Below are 11,747 nucleotides of genomic sequence, written 5' to 3'. Positions count from 1 at the left end.
CTTCTTCGGGTCTCAGGCAAGGTTACGTCACGTGTGGTGTGCGTGGTTTACCGAACCTCCTCTGTTAAAGAAGCAAAGATATTGTGTTGTGTTTCGATTAAACTGTGATAAATAGGAGCTGTATACTGTAGCTGTACTGCTATCATTAGAGTAAGAAGTACTCCATCACTGCCACATCTTGATGCTTGTAAATATTCAATAATCTAACACTGAAACCAAAGGGATGTTGCAAGCGTTTCTATCCATTGCTAGCTGCAGTCCTTGGATATCATTATTAAACCAAAAATAGCATCTGTGTCTTTCCCCTTCCTGCACACTCATAAAGAATGGAGATATGAATAAGTTAGAGGTTCTGGGGAAATAACAGGAGACTCGAGGAGACTAGGTTACATAACCGTAACAGAGCAGGGAACTGCTGGACTCTCTCTCACTCTCTCCATAACTTTTAGACTTTCAAACTTAAACTATTCCAAAGTGCACAAGCCAAGCACGCAAAGACACGCACGCACGCACGCACGCACACACACACACACACACACTCATAAATATCCTACTTGCATAGTGATTTTCCCTCCATAGCGTTATTACACTCTCTAGAGCCCAGCTCATGATGTATCCAGCTGCAACTAGTATACTGCATGTATAATAGGGCAGTTTTGCTCTACACATTGGCCCAGTGCCCTGTCTGTAGAGCCATTTACTGTGGATGTAAACACAGTCAGTCAGCAGTTAGTTCCTGTGAAAAGTCCCATTACTTAATGATAATTCATAGGTATTCACATCTCACTTCAGTTCCAACTCTTATTAGGCTTGGGCTGAATCACTTGAATTCAGGTGTGTGTGTGTGTGTGTGCCCTGTGAGTGCATGCGTGCGCGTGAAGGCATGTGTGTGCCTGTAATATCACGTTTCCCTTAGTCTGCCATCAGTCCTGCAGTTTGTTTGAAGTTGTCATAATAGTCTGTGACACATATGACAGGTCTGACATTTTCACATGACTTTTAATATTACACCATTCCTAACATACCCCTCCATTGAATTTGTTTGGTTACTTATCAGTTCTCTTGTTTCCGTGGAGAACCGTGTGTGAGGAGGTTGTCATGTGGCAGAGGTCTGTGGCTGGGAGTTGGCAGAGAACTCACCAAACAGGAAATGCATCACATTCCTTCCTGCTCCCCTCGGAGCAATGCAAAGACTCCATGGAGCACTGAAACACGCGCTGTCGCTCACCATGCACACGCACACACACATGCACACATGCATTCATACACGCACACATACACGCACACAGCACATACTCACCCCTTTTGCCTTCAGAACAGTCTCAATTTGTTGAGGCATGGACTCTACAAGGTGTTGAAAGCGTTCCACAGGGATGCTGGCCCATGTTGACTTCAATGCTTCCCACACTAGTGTCATGTTGGCTGAATGTCCTTTGGGTGGTGGACCATTCTTGATACACACGGAAAACTGTTTAGCATGAAAACCTCAGCAGTGTTGTAGTTCTTGACACAAACTGGTGCGCCTGGCACCTACTAACATACCCTGTTCAAAGGCACTTATATCTTTTATCTTTCCCATTCAACCTCGGAATGGCCCACAGGCAAAATCCATGTCTCAATTGTCTCAAGGCTTAAAAATCCTTTAACCAGTCAATAAAGGATCATAGGAGTTTGCCTGTATTCACATGGTCAGATTATGTCATGGAAAGAGCACCGGTAAAGAAGTGAATTAATAATTCGTAAGTGATTTATAAAGATCTACATTAATCATCAACTGATGTATTAGTAAGTACAGTTAAAGTCGGAAGTTTACATATACTTAGGTTGGAGTCATTAAAACTCGTTTTTCAACCTCTCCACAAAGTTCTTGTTAACAAACTATAGTTTTGGCAAGTCGGTTAGGACATCTACTTTGTGCATGACACAAGTAATTTTTCCAACATTTGTTTTCACTTATAATTTACTGTATCACAATTCCAGTGGGTCAGAAGTTTACATACACTAAGTTGACTGTGCCTTTAAACAGCTTGGAAAATTCCACAAAATTATGTCATGGCTTTAGAAACTTCTGATAGGTTAATTGACATCATTTGAGTCAATTGGAGATGTACCTGTGGATGTATTTCAAGGCCTACCTTCAAACTCAGTGCCTCTTTGCTTGACATCATGGGAAAATCAAAAGAAATCAGCCAAGACCTCAGAAAAAAAATTGTAGACCTCGACAAGTCTAGTTCATCCTTGGGAGCAACTTCCAAACACCTGAAGGTACCACGTTCATTCGTACAAACAATAGTATGCAAGTATAAACACCATGGGACCACGCAGCCGTCATACCGCTCAGGAAGGAGACGCATTCTGTCTCCTAGAGATGAACGTCCTTTGGTGAGAAAAGTGCAAATAAATCCCAGAACAACAGCAAAGGACCTTGTGAAGATGCTGGAGGAAATAGGTACAAAATTATCTATATCCACAGTAAAACAAGTCCTATATCGACATAACCTGAAAGGCCGCTCAGCAAGGAAGAAGCCAATGCTCCAAAACCACCATAAAAAAGCCAGACTACGGTTTGCAACTGCACATGGGGACAAAGATCGTACTTTTTGGAGAAATATCCTCTGGTCTGATGAAACAAAAACAGAACTGTTTGGCCATAATGACCATTGTTATGTTTGAAGGAAAAAGGGGCAGGCTTGCAAGCCGAAGAACACCATCCCAACCATGAAGCACGGGGGTGGCAGCATCATGTTGTGGGGGTGCTTTGCTGCAGGAGGGACTGGTGCACTTCACAAAATAGATGGCATCATGAGGTAGGAAAGTTATGTGGATATATTGAAGCAACATCTCAAGACATCAGTCAGGAAGTTAAAGCTTGGTCACAAATGGGTCTTCCAAATGGACAATGACCCCAAGCATACTTCCAAAGTTGTGACAAAATGCCTTAAGTACAACAAAGTCAAGGTATTGGAGTGGCCATCACAAAGCCCTGACCTCAATCCTATAGAACATTTGTCGGCAGAACTGGAAAAGCATGTGTGAACAAGAAGCCTTACAAACCTGAGTCTGTCAGGAGGAATGGGCCAAAATTCACCCAATTTATTGTGGGAAGCGTGTGGAAGGCTACCCAAAACGTTTGACCCAATTTAAACAATTTAAAGGCAATCCTACCAAATACTAATTGAGTGTATGTAAACTTCTGACCCACTCGGAATGTGATGAAAGAAATAAAAGCTGAAATAAATCATTCTCTCTACTATTATTCTGACATTTCACACTCTTAAAATAAAGTGGTGATCCTAACTGACCTAAGACAGGGAATTTTTACCGGGATTAAATGTCAGGAATTGTGAAAAACTGAGTTTAAATGTATTTGGCTAAGGTGTATGTGAACTTCCGTCTTCAACTGTTCATGTACTCACATTTACAAATGCACTCATTAACAATATATAAATATGCCATTCATGACATATATAAAATACATGTAAAAAATTGTGAGTCAATGTATTATTCAACCATTAACAACCTTATAGTCTTATGAGTTAACAATGACTCCTTTATAACTGCTTTATAAATACATTAGCAGTACATTATTCATTATTTCCAAATTGTGAACTTACTATAATCAAACCCTTTATTAATGATCTTATAAATCATTAATAAATCATTTTAAATAGTGTTTGTAAACTCTTTAGAGATTGCTTATTGACATTTACAAATGTAGGAACAGCGATTAATAAATGGTAAGTAAACTTTTTACAAACTGTTTATGAATGGTTTATTAAGGGACCTTAATATAAAGTGTTACAATATGATTTGCCGCAAATTCGATATGAAATGCATTTATTTAATCCACATATTCAATGCATACATAGGACCACACCTATGTATGTTTTCCATATGGATGTACACTGTAGCTGTTACAATGATATGTATTAAATCAGCCTAAATTTAAGTGTAAGGCTTTGGATTCTAATCCCATGTACTGATTATTCTTGTTAATCTTACATGTGAATAACACACACACTCACACGTGTGTGTGGATATGTTGTAAATGGATGCCATTTAAAACTAGTTTCAGTCCTGAACAAAGTAGTCTAGGCCTAATGCCAGAAATAGGCCTGAAATGTTCGGAAACTAAGTATTCTAGTGTACTATTCAGCATAGTTCAGGAGGCAACCCTCAAGCAAATGTCCAGAGGACCTGTAGTAGTGAAAATAAATTACTGTAACCTTACCATTCAATAATAAAGAAACAAATCAGTTGGGGATTGTTATCTTCAGGATGTGTTTCACGCAATCTAATCAGGTATTAAGTTAAATGTAATTGTTTAATAAAGAGAATAAAAACATTTCCTTGTGAGCCTGCCACTTACACTAAATGGATAACTGAGACAGAAAATAACTTTAGGGTCCACTTGCTGGTGTAGGCCAGCTTAATCGAGCAGTGTGTGTGTGTGTGTGTGTGTGTGTGTGTGTGTGTGGGAGAGAGAAAAAGGAAGAGAGAGAAACAGATTGTGAGTGCTTATCACTGTATGCCTGTGAGCCCCTACATGTACACTATGTGTGTGTGTATTAGCAAAAGAGAGAGGCGGAGAGTGAGAGTGCATGCAAAGCCATCAGAGTGGCAAATTGAAGGCAGATTTTCCATGTCAGGCGTAGGCTCCAAATTGCTCGTTTGGAAAGGGAATTTCTCTGGCACAAGATGTGACAGTTATATTTATTTCAGAGATTGCCCCCATTTATACCAAGGGCTTCACACACACAAAACCCAGAAGAAACTAAACTATTACTGAAAACTAAAACTGCCTTCAAAGAAAGAGAAAGAAATACTCACTTCCTGAGTTAGACACTGATCGAACACTGAGACCATACAGAACAGCTAGGTATATTTAATCCTACCCCGGTAATGTGTCTTTTTTGATTGGATACAATTGGTCAGTATAGTAGATTTGGGATCTACTATAAAACGCAAGATTTTCTCCTCACATACTCCATATTGTTCCTGTAAGACCCTATGATCTGTGAAATATGCATGATACAGACAACATCTTGATGTCATTATACTCCTTATAGTGCGCTCTAAGACATGGACTATGTCTAGATATGAAATGCACATTAACTCTGGAAATTTGACATGTTTGAAGACTAAATTGTCCAAACATTATGTCTAAAAATAAGCTAAATCAAAAAGGGTACTTTTGCTTTTATGTTAAATTAATATGGCATTTTTTATTTCAGAATGTAGACATACTCCATATTTTAGAGCACACTATAAGGAGTATAATGACATGAAGATGTTGTCCATATCATTCACATTTCACAGATCATAGGGTTTTACAGGAAACGCGTGTAGGTCTAAAAACGGCCTAAAATTGTCACTTTTATCATGATTTCCCCCCCAAAAAATTATACAAATGTAAAAAGGATATCAAACATTCTTCCTCCCAATTTAGTTCCTAAGTGAGAATTGCCCGAACAATCTGATATACCAAAAATACTTTGGGGCCTTCCTGATGTGGAATCGCCCAATAGACTAACATGAAGCCAATAATGTGAGGATGATCTGGGAATAAGTCTATTATAAGACTGTTGGGAAGTAGATCAGTTTCCTATTGTGTATTTCCATGTAAAAGACCCATGAGCACAAAGATGTGAAGTTCATAGAAGCATGTCAAATGAAGGCATATATTTTTCATATATTAATCATTGGCCAGTACGGAGAATTAAGTAAATACACATCAATCACCGTGAGCAAGGAACTTAACCCACATTGCTCCTGTAAGTCGCTCTGGATAAGAGTGTCTGCCAAATGACTAAAATGTAACATGTAAATCTGACTTAATCTGGCTTTAATTTCAGTTTGTTTACAAATTAGTAATTGATACGTTGGATTCACGTCTCCATCTCAAACAAAAATCTAAGTTAAAGAAGAGGACTAAATAAAATAAATCAAATCAAACTTTAAATGCACTTTAAATAAAGTTTGATTTGATTCAGTCCTATTCTTTCAATAAATATTATTTCATTTGTAATCAACCAGAACTTGAATCCCTGGGCATATTGTATTCAACCAGAATTTAAAAGCTGAGGCCTTTAATTTGCTCTGATAGCAATGGTGAATCTACTTAGTTTTTAAGTGGAGATCACTCAACAGTCCTTCTAACAATAGCAAGTTGGTAATAGTCAACAACAAACATCGTAGCTAAGCAGTGCTGGGCTTAGTTTATCCTGGATGGGAGACTAAAAGGTAGCTGTTCTAGAGTGCCACAGGTGATTTAGGTTTTTTATTTAACTGACCTGGAAGACCAGGTGTGTCAAACTTCGGCAATCACTGAACTGGTCAAATAGCTCAGTTGGTCAGGGCTGCGTTCAGTACATACAAACATAATAGAACTTTAAATTGAATGGAAACAGTGCTGTACAAGGGTTTCCAAGGTTTTCTACCCCTGCTGTAAATATATCAATTCTCCAGTAGGAGGTGCTTCCCAGCATATTGTTTTTTTTTCTGATCGTGGATATAACGCTGAAGATCTGATGTCGTTTTAAAGGTACAAATGCCACATCATTTATACAAGGTTTGTTTATGTTGAAATTTGGTTGACGACATAATACTGTGGGTGAAATTTCACTCTCAAAACAACAGTTTACAGTGCCTTGCAAAGTATTCAACCTCCTTGGCGTTTTTCCTATTACAAAATAGTCCAAATTGGTGAAGTGAAATGAAAAAAATTACTTGTTTAAAAAAATTAAAAAAAATTAAAAATGGAAAATTGGTGTATGCATATGTATTCACCCCCTTTGCTATAAAGCCCCTAAATAAGATCTGGTGCAATCAATTGCCTTCAGAAATCACATAATTAGTTAAAAAAAGTCCACCTGTGTGCAATCTAAGTGTCACATGATCTGTCACATGATCTTAGTATATATACGTGTTCTGAAAGGCCCCAGAGTCTGCAACACCACTAAGCAAGGGGCACAGGTAGCCTAGTGGTTAGTGTTGGACTAGCTTAGTGAGGAGCTTTGAGGGCACTGTGGTGTTGAATGCTGAGCTGCAGACAATGAATAGCATTCTCACATAGGTGTTCCTTTTTTCCAGGTGGGAAAGGGCACCGTGGAGTGCAATAGAGATTGCATCATCATTGGATCTGTTGGGGCGATATGCAAATTGGAGTGTGTCTAGGGTTTCTGGGAAAATGGTGTTGTTAGCCATTACCAGCCTTTCAAAGCACTTCATGGCTACAGATGTGAGTGCTACGGATCGGTAGTCATTTAGGAAGGTTACCTTGGTGTTCTTGGGCACACGGACTATGGTGGTCTGCTTGAAACACGTTGGTATTACAGACTCGGTCAGGGAGAGGTTGAAAATGTCAGTGAAGACACTTGCCAGTTGGTCAGCGCATGCTCGGAGTACATGTCCTGGTAATCCATCTGGCCCTGCAGCTTTGTGAATGTTGACCTGTTTAAAGGTCTTACTCACATCGGCTACGGAGAGCGTGATCACACAGTCGTCGGGCACACCTAATGCTCTCATGAATGCTTCCATGTTGCTTGCCTTGAAGCGAGCATAGAAGTAATTTAACTAGTTTGATAGGCTTGTGTCACTGGGCAGCTCGCGGCTGTGCTTCCCTTTGAAGTCCGTAATAGTTTGCAATCCCTGCCACATCCGACGAGCGTCTGAGCCGGTGTAGTACGATTCAATCATAGTCCTGTATTGATGCTTTGCCTGTTTGATGGTTCGTCGGAGGGCATAGCAGGAGTTCTTGTAAGTGTCCGGGTTAGTCTCGCTCCTTGAAAGCGGCCCCTCTACCCTTTTGCTCAGTGCAGATGTTGCCTTAATCCATGGCTTCTGGTTGGGGTATGTACGTACGGTCACTGTGGGGGTGACGTCATCGATGCACTTATTGCTGAAGACAGTGACTGATGTGGTGTACTCCTCAATGCCATCGGAAGAATCCCGGAACATATTCCAGTCTGTGCTAGCAAAACAGTCTGGTAGTTTAGCATCTGCGTAATCTGACCACTTCCGTATTGAGCCAGTCACTGGTACTTCCTGCTTTAGTTTTTGCTTGTAAGCAGGAATCAGGAGGATAGAATTATGGTTAGATTTGCCAAACGAAGGGTGAGGGAGAGCTTTGTACGCGTCTCTGTGTGTAGAGTAAAGGTGGTACAGAGTTTTTTTCCCTCTGGTTGCACATTTAAAATGCTGGTAGAAATTTGTTGAAACGGATTTAAGTTTCCCTGCCACTAGGAGCGCCGCCTCTGGATGAGCATTTTCTTGTTTGCTTATGGCCTTATACAGCTCTTTGAGTGCGGTCTTAGTGCCAGCACATCGGGAGCCAGAAATCTTTCTGATTGAGAGGGGGTCAAATACTTATTTCCCTCATTAAAATGCAAATCAATTTATAACATTTTTTAAATGCGTTTTTCTGGATTTTTTTGTTGTTATTCTGTCTCTCACTGTTCAAATAAACCTACCATTAAAATTATAGACTGATCTCTATGGGGGTACCACAGGGTTCAATTCTTGGGCCAACTCTTTTCTCTGTATACATCAATGATGTCACTCTTGCTGCTGGTGAATCTCTGATCCACCTCTACGCAGACGACACCATTCTGTATACTTCTGGCCCTTCTTTGGACACTGTGTTAACAACCCTCCAGACGAGCTTCAATGCCATACAACTCTCCTTCCATGGTCTCCAACTGCTCCTAAATACAAGTAAAACTAAATGCATGCTCTTCAACCGATCGCTGCCTGCACCTGCCCGCCTGCCCAGCATCACTGCTCTGGACGGTTCTGACTTAGAATTTGTGGACAACTACAAATACCTAGGTGTCTGGTTAGACTGTAAACTCTCCTTCCAGACTCACATCAATCATCTCCAATCCAAAGTTAAATCTAGAATTGGCTTCCTATTTCGCAACAAAGCATCCTTCACTCATGCTGCCAAACATACCCTCGTAAAACTGACCATCCTACCAATCCTCGACTTCGGCGATGTCATTTACAAAATAGCCTCCAATACCCTACTCAACAAGCTGGATGCAGTCTATCACAGTGCCATCCGTTTTGTCACCAATGCCCCATATACTACCCACCACTGCGACCTGTATGCTCTCGTTGGCTGGCCTTCGCTTCATAATCGTCGCCAAACACATTGGCTCCAGGTCATCTACAAGACCCTGCTAGGTAAAGTCCCCCCTTATCTCCGCTCACTGGTCACCATAGCAGCACCCACCTGTAGCACACGCTCCAGCAGGTATATCTCTCTGGTCACCCCTAAAGCCAACTCCTCCTTTGGTCGTCTCTCCTTCCAGTTCTCTGCTGCCAATGACTGGAACGAACTACAAAAATCTCTGAAACTGGAAACACTTATCTCCCTCACTAGCTTTAAGCACCAGCTATCAGAGCAGCTCCCAGATCACTGCACCTGTACATAGCCCATCTATAATTTAGCCCAAACCACTACCTCTTCCCTACTGTATTTATTTATTTATTTAATTTATTATTTTGCTCCTTTGCACCATATTATTTATATTTTAACTATGAACTTTCTTCAAATTATAAATCTACCATTCCAGTGTTTTACTTGCTATACTTTATTTACTTTGCCACCATGGCCTTTTTTGCCTTTACCTCCCTTATCTCACATCATTTGCTCACATTGTACATAGTCTTATTTTTGTCTACTGTATCATTGATTGTATGTTGTTTTACTTCATGTGTAACTCTGTGTTTTTGTATGTTGTCGAACTGCTTTGCTTTATCTTGGCCAGGTCGCAATTGTAAATGAGAACATGTTCTCAACTTGCCTACCTGGTTAAATAAAGGTGAAATAAAATTTTTAAAAATAATTTCTTTGTCAGTGGGCAAACGTACAAAATCAGCAGGGGATCAAATACTTTTTTCCCCTCACTGTACGTCCCGACATCTCCGCCTCTTCTTCATGCGATTGATGAGGATTTGGGCTTTGTCGGGTGTCTGAAGTAAATCCTTCACGTCCGACTCATTAAAGAAAAAATCTTTGTCCAGTATGAGGTGTGTAATCGCTGTCCTGATATTCAGAAGCTCTTTTCAGTCATAAGAGACGGTGGACATTACGGTGAACATTATGTACAAAATAAGTTACAAATAACGCGAATAAACACGCACAATAACACAATTGGTAAGGAGCCTGAACAATAGCAGCCATCTCCTCTGGCGCCATCTTCATCTGGACAGTAGTCCAGGTGTGCTAAAACTTGTAGGACTGTAGGACTTGTTTCGCTGATTGTGATGTCAAGAAAGCAGAGCAGTGCTTTCTCACGAACATACCGCTCCCAATCTTAGCTACCATTGCATCAATATGTTTTGACCATGTCAGTTTACAATCTAGAGGCAATATTTGTGTACCTATTTAGGGATACATCACCATGAGGAGATTGACATTCATATCCATAATTATGTATTTCTGTGTAGTACAGATCAGGAACCCATAATGAAATTCCATTACTGCAATTCCGTTACCAGGTGTAAATCCACTTCACTTACTGTTGTTCAATAACCAAATAAATGTTTTCAAAGTCAAGGTGCCATGTCATAGCTGACATTCTTTCTGCAGACATCTTTAAATTTTAATTCGTAGCAGATATTTAACAGAGTTTTGGAAAACGTGGTCACATAAACTGAGGTAGATTATACCGAAATTCTCTTACCAAACTTTACATCTGCACAGTTTTTCCAGTAAATGTTTTCCTGCAAAAATGTTCAGTGTAAATTGTTAAAAGTAGGTGTTGCAGTGTTAAAGTTAATGTCCTGCAATAAATAAATAAAATAATCCATAGAAAAACTGTTGTAGAAAAAGTGTAGAAAAAAGCACGGCAGTTTTTATTCATAATTTTTTTAACCCCCTTTATCTCCCCAATTTAAATCTTGTCTCATCACTGCAACTCCCCAACAGGCTCAGGAAGCGAAGGTCGAGTCATGCGTCCTCTGAAACATGACCTGCCGAATCGCGCTTCTTAACACCTGCCCATTTAACCCGGAAGCCAGCTGCACCAACCTGTTGGAGGAAACACCTTTCAACTGACAACCGAGGACAGCCTGCAGGCGCCCGGCCTGCTACAAGGAGACGCTAAAGCGCGATGAGCCAAGTAAAGTCACCCCGGCTAAACCCTCCCCTAACCCGGACAACGCTGGGCCAATTTTGCGCCGCCCTATGGGACTCCCGATCATGGCCGGTTGTGACACAGCCCGGGAACAAACCCGGGTCTGTAGTAACGCCTCAAGCACTGCGATGCAGTGCCTTAGACCACAGAGCCACTCAGGAGGCCCAAAGTGTTGCAGTTCTGAAGCACATTTTCTGTAATTCTTAAACGTTTTGCCATAATTTATGCCATGTTCATATGATATCTGTGTGAGAGTGACTAACAAAATCAATGCCCTGCGTGCCCGGTCAGTAATTTGGTAATGATTAGGCCTACTACAATGTGTAGATAGCTGGCTAGACTAACTTACCTAGCAATCTAAAACATGTTAGCTTACGTAGGGTAATTGAGTGACTGACATAAGTGGAAAACTGCTGATGCACTACCAAATCTGTAACTCTTAACAGTAAGTTGAAACCCTGACTGAGTTACTAAAAAAAAGGAGTGTAGGCAGCTCTGCCTTTTTCTACTTCTTCAAAGTTTCCCCTCAACTATAAACTGTTTACACTACAGACATTTTTAATGCCACAGATACTGGACTGTTTTTCAGAAATGTTTCCATGA

This window comes from Salmo salar, chromosome ssa23, assembly GCF_905237065.1.
Source record: "Salmo salar chromosome ssa23, Ssal_v3.1, whole genome shotgun sequence".
NCBI lineage: Eukaryota > Metazoa > Chordata > Actinopteri > Salmoniformes > Salmonidae > Salmo > Salmo salar.
This window is presented reverse-complemented; position numbering follows the sequence as displayed.